The following is a 9,809-nucleotide window of genomic DNA, read 5'->3' on the forward strand; positions in this document are numbered from 1 at the left end:
CATAACGATTAACTAAATCATGGGAGTTACACTCCGAGAGCATAGCCAGACGCAGGCACTCTCTTCTACATACAGTTATTCGTTTCATAACGATTAACTAAATCATGGGAGTTACACTCCGAGAGCATACATAGCTAGACGTAGGCACTCTCTTCTACATACAGTTATTCGTTTCATAACGATTAACTAAATCATGGGAGTTACACTCCGAGAGCATAGCCAGACGCAGGCACTCTCTTCTACATACAGTTATTCGTTTCATAACGATTAACTAAATCATGGGAGTTACACTCTGAGAGCATAGCCAGACGCAGGCACTCTCTTCTACATACAGTTATTCGTTTCATAACGATTAACTAAATCATGGGAGTTACACTCCGAGAGCATAGCCAGACGCAGGCACTCTCTTCTACATACAGTTATTCGTTTCATAACGATTAACTAAATCATGGGAGTTACACTCCGAGAGCATAGCCAGACGCAGGCACTCTCTTCTACATACAGTTATTCGTTTCATAACGATTAACTTAATCATGGGAGTTACACTCCGAGAGCATAGCCAGACGCAGGCACTCTCTTCTTCATACAGTTATTCGTTTCATAACGATTAACTAAATCATGGGAGTTACACTCCGAGAGCATAGCCAGACGCAGGCACTCTCTTCTTCATACAGTTATTCGTTTCATAACGATTAACTAAATCATGGGAGTTACACTCCGAGAGCATAGCCAGACGCAGGCACTCTCTTCTTCATACAGTTATTCGTTTCATAACGATTAACTAAATCATGGGAGTTACACTCCGAGAGCATAGCCAGACGCAGGCACTCTCTTCAACATACAGTTATTCGTTTCATAACGATTAACTAAATCATGGGAGTTACACTCCGAGAGCATAGCCAGACGTAGGCACTCTCTTCTACATACAGTTATTCGTTTCATAACGATTAACTTAATCATGGGAGTTACACCCCGAGAGCATAGCCAGACGTAGGCGTAGCTGAGTCGGCGATGCCACTTAATTTCCCTGGGAGGTTGGAGGTTCCATCTGGCTGTTACAGGGATATTCAGTTGCGCAGCTAGGTTTAGTGTCTTCGAAGAATAATAATTTCAGCGTATTAAAAACGCTGCTACTAATTGCCTAAGCTAGTTTTTAATTGGACCGACGTGGGGTTTGGATCACATCCACAATTACAGATGTCAAGTATTATTATAATAAGTGTTTATACCTCTTTCCTGTCGGTCGAATCTCCGTTCAGTCGAAAAGCTTGTCCAGCGACAGTTGTTCCAGGGGCGTCTTGTCATCATTCATCTGAAGGAAAATAAATTATATAATTACTAGCTGCCATAGAATGTGGTTTTAGATTTGAATTTGATTTACACTTCGGTCTAAGTAACACGTGGTTGGCTAACACCAAAAATTAAAAAAGTTCATACTTTAGCCTCAATAACACGTGGTAATCATGATATTGAATTGTAGCTTATATGACACGTTTGTCGGTTTACCATAGCAGTGCCATCTATTGATCACTTACTCAATTCAGTCGAATAATTCGAATAATTGTGACTGTCAATTAATTATAGACAAATAATTTGCAATAAAATAAAATTGCGACTATAATTAAAGATCTAAGCTACCCTATCTCTTGAGTTGGACCAGACCGCTCACGGTGTGCCAATTTAATTTAAAATCGGTTAAGTAGTTTAGGAGGCCATCGCGGACGGAAGTACTTTTCAATAAAATTTTGAAACTTACTTTGGCAAATATTCCAACTGCAACCGAATGGCTTAAAATTTGATCTGCTAGGCGCTCTTTGATTTTCTGTTTGCCATTCTGTACTGGTTGTAAGTGGTGCTGGGTTAAAGCTGGAGCAAACACGGTTGGGATTCTCGCGATCTTTATTATAAAACTCCTCTATGTGGCTCCACTTTACTGTACCTGCAATGGAAGGTTATGATCTTATTCTCAAAACAATTTTAACCAATCACAGGTCAAGCGGCAATAAGAAAATAAATATGGTACAGCAGAGGTACATCAATTATTAGTTATTTTAATTAGGCAATAAGGCAATACTAACAACTACTTGATGCAGGGAAATAATTGCCAAAGGCCACTAGCGGATAAATAAGTCAATGGATGGTCATGGTTCAATGGATAAATAAGTCATAAAAAAGTTTTAATATCTTTCCGCTGTTCAATTAATTAAATTATTATACCAACCTATGTTTAGTTTTCTGTTTATTTGTATATCTAGTGTAATGGGCCTTAGCATTGAGTTTTACGTTATATGTCAGATTTTTTCTTATTGACATTTCATCAAAAGCCATTTTACATAAATTATCATTGACATCTTGGTCTTTTGTGATTTCTTTTACTGTCTGTATTACTGGGCTGTTGATTCCACATACCATTGGAATTTTGTTCAATAATGCCTTGAGAGAGCTGACAAAATAACCTAGTATTGTCTTTGGTTAACATAGCTTTTACACATTGAAAGAAACCAATTTTTTATACCGGATTAAAACTATTTGTATTATTATAAACTTATAATTATGTATAATAATCCAGTTAAAAAAATATTTTCTTTCAAAATAACCTAATCAATAATATAAAACAAAAGTTTGATTTCTTATAGATGCTCAAGACGTTCACTTTATCATCCAGTGTCCATCTCATTCCAGTTAATTTTCTTATAAAGTTTTTCAGTTGGCTTTGTAATAGTAAAGAAAATGAATTATTTAATGTGCTTTTTAATATTTCATTGCTAGGTTCGTTTGATGTTAGTACACTTAATATAGATCTTTTGGAGTTTTTATCACCTTGAAACTTTTTTCAGAGCCTCACTATTTCAGATAGATTTTTTCTGCATCTCTTAGACAGCGTTTGCTTTTGAGGTGTAAGTTCACTGAACTTTTTCACGTCCAAGTCCTACAAAATACCTTTGCTAGTTGATGGTTCCTGGAAAATATACAAAAATAATTGAATAAAAAATTCGAAAAAGATAACAAATCCAATAAGTGGATGGAGAAAATAGAAAACTTTTAATCATCCATATATCACCTAGATGTGTGTCAGAAATGTACTGCCTACCTCTATGTAAAAAAGCATGACTATAAAAATTTGTCTATTTGACTTAGGTAGAATATGAATGTAAATACTCACTTGGATGTCATAACTTGCTCTATATGGACTACAATGTTTGTTTTTTAATTGGTCTTATCTAACTTGTTAAGTCTTTTCCTATCGCTGCTGGTAAATGAAGATTCATTCAAATGATTTTCACATAGTATCCTATGCTGGGCATTCACTGTTTTTAATGATTCAATGGATGTCCCATCACCATTAGGAAAACAATTTAGCCCAAACTTTAACACTAAAAATAAAGTTTTCATTAGACATAGTTAATAGTGAAGCTGTTTTGGATTATCTTTCCAATATGGACCGTCGATTTAAATGCCCATTTTTTTGTAGATAGTACTCACTAAAAGAAAGAGTTTTGCAAAGATTTAGGTTGCGCAAACTTACGGTTCATGAGATACATTTATTAAAACTTTTCACACAAATTGGTAAGTAACAACACGCAATTACAAAATATATTTGACAAATAATTGATGTCAAACGTCAATCACTTAGTGTAGGGTTCCGAAAATTTTCAAAGTATCGATACTACTCTGGTATCGACATTAAACTTTCTAATATGGATCATCGGTTTAAATGCCCATATTTGTTTTGTAGATAGTACAAAAGTTATTGAAAATATCGATACTACTCGGGTATCGATACTTTTTGGTGATCACTAAATTTGTTTTTAAGCCATTCATTTTGTTTAATGGCGTCCAGTCATCGTTTGTCACCCTTGCAGTAGAAATCGTTTTACGTACTCCTATAAACTTACAACGTTTGACTACCATGGCGTCTCCGAAGCCCATTGTTTGAAGAGTTAAGTGAAGTGCAAGTGTTGGACTCAAATTAGCCGCTTGTCACGGCCTCCTCTTCTGCGCCGATCCTTGACGAACCGGTTGCTGGTCCTAGTGGGCTGACTAGTCCTGGCGAGGAATTTGCTGCGATGCCCAGACTTACTAGGTCATCTGGCAGAAGGCTTAATCCTTACTCGGATGAGTTAAAGTAAGTTTTGATTTATGTTATTTCAGGTCAGGTTATAAAATAATAAATCATTAGTAAAAAAAAAAAAAAATTGCTTACTGGAATTTTGAAAAAGTTGGATTGCATAAGGTCTGTTGTGGATTTTAAAATGAAATTTATAGCTGAAAATATTTTTTTCATTGTTTGTAACTTTCTGTATTATCTAATTCTGTATTATCCTGTACTTTTTTAATATCAAAAAAGTACCCAAAACCGAATCAGAGCACCCCACTATCCACATGGTCTTGTCTGCCCTACCCCTAGAGTATATATAAAAGCTCCGAAGTAGCCGTCAACCCCCTCCCCGCCCCTCTAAAACCTCAAATATCGACGGTCCATATTGGAAAGATTAACCGATCTACTTACTTCAGAGGCCCATTCTCGGACGGAAGAGGGAACCTATGCAAGGATAAGGAAGAATCTTCTTTTGATGGTATACCGCATTTTGAGTATTTTCCCTACCATGTTTTGGCAAAGTACAACACAAAATCGTCAATATGACTTACCTGTAAGTGAAGTTTTATTATACATTGAGCTTTGAGACTTTAATACTACCCTCAGTTTTCATTTGATTGAAATTGTAACTACACGTGTGTAAATCCAGTTGTAATGTATCCTCGAACGAAGGCGTACATAACCAAAAGCGTCGCGTAACAGGTAACGCACGGCCGCCGCCCTAACGACCACTTGTCGCTGGTTCAGACAATGAACTGCTGCAGGTATCGGGAGAAGATCCATCAAAGTCTAATACTCCAGGTGAAGACATACAGTTTGATCTTGCAGTAAGCTTACACTTTACAACTTTTATCTAAGTATTCTAATCAATGCACCCAATTTGAACCCAGAGGAAAAGACCGCAATCTCAAACAGGATTAATATAGGACGCAGGTTTCAAATGAAACCAAATGCTACAGCTACTTCTTGTTTAGCAGAGGCCACTCACAGTGTTCTTGTCTGCGGAAACAAGAAATATGTACCTATTAAAATTACTTATGGATACGGATTCCAATGTGACACACAATACCAAGACTCAGTCACACGACACAACTTTATTCTATATAGCCTTAAAAGATCTAAAAGAACAACTTCAAGGAACATAGGTATACAAGTACCTATTCAGTAAGCGATTAGTTGACTACAAGCTCGCATCAAAATCAGAAAAGGACAAAGAAGGTCAAAAAGAATTTAATCATAGGCAAAAGGGGAATCCAGGATGAAGGAGCTTGCTCACAGCCTACTATAGGCAGTCGCGTCCAGCGCCGCGCGCGCCACCTCGCGCTCACTGGTAGTTTATCAAAGAATGTTATTCACTTATTACTTGTGATACAACTCTATTATCGTGGATAAAAGGTTATAAAATACCTTTTTCTTGGTCAGCGATGTTCCTAAAAGTAAACTATATTCAGAGACTGAACAAAGCAAATTCGAACAATCTATAAATTACAACAAAAACACTCCCGCACAAGGCGTTAACCGACAGATAACCGTTTGGCACCGTTAGGTGGCTATCTGAGGGCCGCAGGTAAACCCGCGTTCATAAATTGAAGCGAAGCGACCAATGAGAGGGCGGCAGGCAGCAAGGCAGCGATCGGACTGACCAATGAGAGGGCAGCAGGCAGCAAGGCAGCGGTCGGACAGCGCGTGCGCACTGGCAAGCGGCGATGACTCACACGGAGCGAGCGAGATGGCACTACAGCACTGATGACTGGAGCAGACATCCGCACGGGTCGGCGGTCGGAAGCGAAAGTGGCCCCTGCGCATGTGTCACAACCTCTTTTATAATCACAACTCCCTCCTCCGACTCGACCATCCCACTTCGGGAAAATGGTCGAGTCAATTCGTAACAACTCGTAAACAACCGAACGAGTCAAATGAGTAACTATTGCACATGCGCACTTGTAGCAAGATTCTTAAGAATATGTTTCATAAAAATGTTTAGAATTTAGAATAATTAAATTAATATTAGAAGCTAACACAAGAAATATTAAGTTTATGTCCTCCAGCTACACTGAATGTTTACAAAATATTCAGGACGCTAGAACACTTCTTGAAGCTAAAGGATTTATTGTAAATACTGAAAAGAGTAATGAAATTCTTGTAAATTCTTGGGTATATAATAAAATGTAGAACTTAAATCTGTTAATATGATAATAATAAACAAATTTTTCAAAATCTCGCACAATTAGATGGCTTACGTGCCTACCTCTGCCTGTCCAGCAGCAGAATATGGCTGGTTTTACACGAAGGGTCTAGAGAGTAAATATTTTAACCATCGATAGTTTTACCGGACTTACAATGGTATCGTGCGTCAGACCAACCTATAAATTAAATTAAATCGGTTGACTTTTGTTAAGAAATGTATAGTGATTCAATTCAATTTCCTCATCTTACTAAAATTACTAAAGAACTTTGGCGATGGGGCGAAGGCTTACACGGTTTCCTGGTCAATTTATTTAATGGCTTTCCATCGTTTGCTATCATATTTAAAACGTTAGGAAAAATTATTAACGGCAATGAGTTTGGCATCATATTTGTTTTCCTGTGGACTACTCGAACGTGGTGACCGCTTTTCAGAAGGCTCTTAGTTTCGGGAACCATAATTTTCTAACCTAATGAAACTTATCTCTCATTCCAGCAACCGAGAAGAGTGCCTTTGTCATCAGTGTCATCTATAATATAAAAAATGAATCGCAGAATGTGTAGGTAAGCGCATAACTATACAAAGCCTGAACCAATTGTACCAGTTCTGTTTTTTTAATGTTCGTTGAAGTTGAAGTTGATGGTTTTAACATTTTCATTGGTTTACATTTATAACATTTGTTTATAACATTGGATTACATATTAGTAATATATAAGAGTATAATGAAATAAATTTTATATTATGTTATGTTTTATTTATTTTTCCTAATATTTCATTACATTACATGGTTATGATAAATAATAATTTAATTTTATAGGTAGATTAACGACATAACTTATTAAAATTTTAACTAACTTTCTTCTAAGAAAAATAAGTACTAGTATTTTATATGTACAAAAGGACATTTAAATACAACATGTTTGTTTCTGCTAGAATTAAGAAGAATATATTAATTTTCCAAAATAATAAATAAAGCTTGTTCTTTCAGTTACGTCTTGATTTCCTTCATTAACTTCTTGACTTGAAACTGTATCAAGTGTTGGAACTAAAACTTCTGCCGGTATATCTACAAATTATAATCCTTACAAATATTTTGCATAACAGCTGTGGCAATAACAATAGCTTGAACTTAAGCTAGTAATAAATACAATGTTAAAGCGACATTTCCATACTCCAAATTTTCCGAAAAAGACAAATATTTTAACCTTACATCATGTTTCATTTGGGTCACATATCTTGCAACTTTTTGACATAGTATAATTATTAATACTCTAAATTATACTATATATTTACCTCTCTATAGTATTCCTATTCTTAATGTGTACTTCATCATATCTCTGGTCAGTCAGAGAAATGGTGTTAATGAATAAGGTATATTTGAGTAAGCACTATTAACAACCATCCAGTGATTTCTCAGTAGACCTGTACGATATTAAGCTATAAACAAATATACCTGTTAATTTAGTTGGCACATTTATCAAGTTCTACCTTCTTATCAATAAATTTGAATTAACTTGTAGAACTGAGTTTACAAAAGTTGTTGCATCATGAGCGGCACCAGGCCATGGGGAACAACATTAATATATTTTATTTCTGCATCACACACAGCTTGTACATTTAAAGAGAAATATCCTTTTCAATTACGATATTATTCACCAATTACGTCACCTAAAGAAAATAATGCTGCTTAAAATTATTACAACTTCATACTATAATGTACAATGTTAAATAATATATAAATTACTTACATGATGATTGAATTCGTAAATGTGGCATAACAAAAAACCACAAATAAAATATTTTAATTTTTTTGGTTCAACAGTTTATGTGCATGATAAGTTATATAAGACAAAATTCGATGTTAAGTCATGGAAAGGTATTCTTGTGGGATACGAACCAAACGGTTATAAAGTTTGGAATCCTAAATGCGAAAAATTTATTACTGTCAGAGATGTCATAGTAGATGAGACAAATTACTTCAATCCAGGCCTGCGTTGCGACCTGAAGAGAATATAGTAAATTCTCATGATAATGTTAACATTGACAACATTTCAAAGTCAATAAAGTCTCAAAAAACTGACAGATATAAATCAGATACCTGTAAATCTGATGATTATGAAGTTCCTCAGAAAATTCGCAAAACTAACCATGACATCGTCGAATTTGAACAACCAAATGCACATTCTGATGATCTTTCAGTGGTCGTAAATAATGAGGACACAACCAGTTGTATTGAACCACGTAGGAGTGATAGGCTTAAAGTCGTCCCCCTATTTCTTATAAAGAAATCGATGATAACCTTATGTGTGCTAGTTCAATTTTGTGTAAAATACCAAATTCGTTTCAAGAGATTAAAACACGAGACGATAGAGTTCATTGGGAAGGTGCAATTAAATTCTCTATTTTTAAATAAAACATGGACTTTAGTACCACGGCCAGATAACAAAAATATTATAGATTGCAAATGGATGTTTAATATAAAAAATGATGAATTCGGAAAGCCTTTACGCTATAAAGCTCGACTCGTTGCTAGGGCTTTTAGCCAGGAATATCTCATAGACTATAATGAGACTTTTGCACCTGTTGCAAGAATAGCTAGTTTTAGATTTATTATTGCTTTTGCTAATCAATATAATTTACTTGTACATCACATGGACGTAAAAACTGCATTTCTAAATGGGGTACTACAGGAAGAAATATATATGAAAGTTCCAGAAGGGGTGTCTTGCAAAAATGGTTATGTGTGTAAATTAAATAAAGCATTATATGGGCTAAAGCAAGCCGCTAGATACTGGTTTGAAATTTTTGAACAGTCTCTTAGGCGGGAGGGTTTTCAGAATTCATCAGTAGATAGATGTATTTATATACTAAATAAAGGAGATATACAGAAAAATATATATGTTGTACTTTATGTTGATGATTTGGTAATAGTGAGTGCTAATGTAAATACAATAAACAGTTTTAAAATATATTTAATGAGTAAATTTAAAATGACAGATTTACATGAAATTAAATTATTTCTTGGAATTAAAATAACTCGTTGCGATGATATGATAATGTTAGATCAAAGTGCTTATATTAAAACAGTTTTAAATAAATTTTGCATGCAGGATTGCAACAAAAACCTGCAACTACTCCTATGGATAGTAAACTCAATTATGAAGCACTAAACTCAGAAAAAATTACACTGCTCCATGTCGCAATTTAATTGGTTGTCTAATGTATATAATGCTATGTACTCGACCTGACTTAAGCACTAGCGTTAATATATTAAGTAGGTACACAAATTAAAATAATAAAGAATTGTGGCAATGCCTCAAAAAAGTGCTTAGATATTTAAAAGGCACAACTGATTTTAAATTATGTTATAAAAGGTGTGAATATAATAACATCTTAACTGGGTATGTGGACTCCGATTGGGGAGGTAATGATGTAAAGAGTACAACCGGGTATATATTTAAATTGTTTGAACATTGTTCAATAACCTGGACAACAAAGAAACAATAGTCAGTAGCAGCCTCCTCC

At 35.1% G+C, this 9,809-nt stretch overlaps 3 long non-coding RNA genes across 5 annotated transcripts; 1 reads left to right on the forward strand and 2 right to left on the reverse strand.

Annotated features, from left to right (window-relative positions):
• Positions 1-972: 972 nt before the first annotated feature.
• LOC123719748 lies at positions 973-3,217 on the reverse strand. Its single transcript, XR_006755825.1, has 4 exons — positions 3,164-3,217; positions 2,821-2,959; positions 1,757-1,939; positions 973-1,312 (listed from the first exon to the last, which is right to left on the reverse strand). It is a non-coding gene; the product is annotated as an uncharacterized LOC123719748 (long non-coding RNA).
• Positions 3,218-3,639: 422 nt separating this feature from the next.
• LOC123719747 lies at positions 3,640-6,884 on the forward strand. Of its 3 annotated transcripts, none has more exons than XR_006755822.1 (4): positions 3,640-4,126; positions 4,516-4,652; positions 4,802-4,926; positions 6,780-6,884. It is a non-coding gene; the product is annotated as an uncharacterized LOC123719747 (long non-coding RNA). The 3 variants fall into 3 exon arrangements; XR_006755824.1 differs by having other exon boundaries at positions 4,802-4,900; XR_006755823.1 differs by lacking the exon at positions 4,802-4,926.
• Positions 6,885-7,290: 406 nt separating this feature from the next.
• On the reverse strand, positions 7,291-8,779 carry LOC123719749. The gene is made up of 3 exons (XR_006755826.1): positions 8,033-8,779; positions 7,578-7,952; positions 7,291-7,350 (listed from the first exon to the last, which is right to left on the reverse strand). It is a non-coding gene; the product is annotated as an uncharacterized LOC123719749 (long non-coding RNA).
• Positions 8,780-9,809: the final 1,030 nt, after the last annotated feature.

The sequence above is a fragment of the Pieris brassicae genome, unplaced genomic scaffold, assembly GCF_905147105.1.
Source record: "Pieris brassicae unplaced genomic scaffold, ilPieBrab1.1, whole genome shotgun sequence".
Classification (NCBI taxonomy): Eukaryota; Metazoa; Arthropoda; class Insecta; order Lepidoptera; family Pieridae; genus Pieris; species Pieris brassicae.